The following is a 2,621-nucleotide window of genomic DNA, read 5'->3' as shown; positions in this document are numbered from 1 at the left end:
AAATGAATGTACTAAATATAAGCAACGGGGTAAATGACTAATTCACAGATTTAGTCCATGTCTGGACCTTGACTATACCTTGACCAAGAAATGTGGACCCTGACACAACATAATTGACTACCCCTGCTGTAGAACATTGCTACATTATGCATATTGCACTAAGGTGTCTGTAATATCGTTTTTTCGTGCAATACTTTTTTAATACTGTATTTATAATTCATTTTATGTCACTTGTTTCTTTAATACTGTTTTTATACTGTTTGTGTGGGGGTTTTGTTTCTAAAATAAAGAAGATCTCAAAGACATAAAGCTATGCAGTCTGTGAGTGTATGAACACAATGACCCTGCGATGCAGGGGGCACCACTTAAAATCTTGCCTAGGGCACCAAATTGGCCCTGTGCGCAGCAACTGACGTTATGCAAACGACATCAAGCTGGATAGTGAGTATGGGGTGAAAAGAGCAGGAGAGACGGGAGAGAAAGCAGGCAGCAGCGTCATTGTCGCAGAATATTGAACATATGTTCAAAAACACTGCCAAACAGGGTAAGGTTGTTATATTTACTACCTAATCTAACAGTTGAGATAGATAACGCTAACTACGTGCTAGCAAACAGTCGTCAACTCCACGCAGAAGGTAGCTAATGTTTTTACTCGTGTGTGTCTGTGTCTGTCAGATTACACAAAAACTACAAGACCGATTTTCACGAAACTCAGTGGAGGGGTGTAGCATGGGTCAAGGAAGAACACAGTAAATTCTGACCATTATCCATCCAGTGGGACTAGCTAGCTACAGTGACCGATTCAGAAGATGTTTACCCTGAATATGTGTGATGTGTCGGCGCTCCATTCACGTGTGTGTGTGTGTGTGTGTGTGTGTGTGTGTGTGCGCATGTGTCTGTGTGTCTGCGTGCGTGCATGCGTGTGTTTGGACTGAAAAAGGTGGTACATGATCTTGGTAAGCAATTTGACAACATTGTAGTAAATATTTTCGGTGCATCAAAAAGCGTCCTCGTTAAGATAGCAGCAGACAAGCTAATCCAGCACAAATTAGTGCATAAAAAGTAACCAAAATGAAGTATTTAAACCTCATAATTGAATACAAAATGAGGGGAAAAACTGCAAAAAGGTCCACTTTTTGAAAAAAAGAACCCCCCTTCCACTAGGCTGGCTACGGGCCTGTTGCAGGAGATGAGTGACAGCAGAAACAGCGCACAGTTAATAGCGCTCTTCCGGGTCTTTCCGGAGTTGCCCGAGTAGCTCAGTCGGGAGCGCGTCAGACTGAAGGTATGAAGCCCCAGGTCCGATCCCTGGCTCTGGCAATGAGCTACACTGTTTCCACTTCCACACTTTTACTCTGCACAACAATCTGACGCAGAGCAACCATGATTTTACAGCAAAGTGAAATCATGGTCACTCTGCTTCAGATTGTTCTGCAAAGTAAAAGCTTTCATTTCATGTTGTGTAAAAAAAGTGCAAAAGTCCAAAAGTGTCTTGACAAGTGTTGAAATTAAAGCTAGACCCACGCTAACGCGATTCTTTAAATCCCAGACGATATTTAAAATGGTGGGCTGCTCACATTTAACGACAGGCAGGATTTCACGGAATTTAGGTCTTTTGCATCATGATGCCCCAAAACAACTATTGTTATTTGAGGTATTTGAATCAATACTTATGAAAGTCAAAATCAAAAACTCAAAATAATGTAACTTGTTTTCGTGGATGTGCTCGACTCTCATTGGCTGCTGCCGGTCTCGGACCCGAGTCGCATCTTTAATATGAATTGTGTTGGATCTACTCGCCTGCCTGGCGAGCTGCAGGTTTGAGCAGAGGGCAGCGGCTCATCGGTTAGGCCCCGACCTGCTGCTTTCTGTTCAACCGGACACTCAATGACTCCATTGAATGAACAACCGGCTTAGATTGTACTTTTCAAATTGTGTAAAAAATAGTTGGTTCTTTAATATGTTATTCATACAATTCTATGCTTAACTTAAACCCTCTACAGTTAAAAATAATGAAAATGCTCTGATTAAGGTTCAATTAAGCAATCGAGAGCTGTGTTGGAACAGATACCACAGGCAGTGCCCATCTTGCCCATCTTGCCAAAGACTATCAACATCAATATTATTAGCATTAGTAATGTAACTATTCTCAATTTCCCAGCTGAGCTCACAGACACTTTCACTGACCCCCCCTCCTTCCTGGGGGGTGAATCCCTTCCTAATTGATAGGGTATTTCTGTTAGTGAAAGGACTATTTCCATACAATATCATGCCTTTAGACTTTAAACTATATCTCATTCAATGATTTATTTATTTTACATTAAGTTATACCTTCAGTAACTTCCTTATTTTCCCTCATATTCCATTCAACCACCTTCACAACTCTCATGCTGAAAGTGGCAGCACATGTCTTTCACACATATCAAACTCCCTTTTTCCAGCTTCCCAAGCCTTATCAACTCTTAAACCCCTCGTCAACTTCCTCAAACCTTCCTCAACATCGCTCAGACCCACTAAATTGCTCTGTATCCTAAAAGCTGTTCTTTCTCCTTTTCCTAATTTCTTACAAGAAAATTCAAGTTATATTTATTGACATGTATTATTACTATTTATACACACAT

This window comes from Amia ocellicauda, unplaced genomic scaffold (assembly GCF_036373705.1).
Source record: "Amia ocellicauda isolate fAmiCal2 unplaced genomic scaffold, fAmiCal2.hap1 HAP1_SCAFFOLD_59, whole genome shotgun sequence".
Lineage (NCBI taxonomy): Eukaryota > Metazoa > Chordata > Actinopteri > Amiiformes > Amiidae > Amia > Amia ocellicauda.
The sequence above is the reverse complement of the archived record's forward strand: the minus strand, read 5'-3'. Positions refer to the sequence as shown.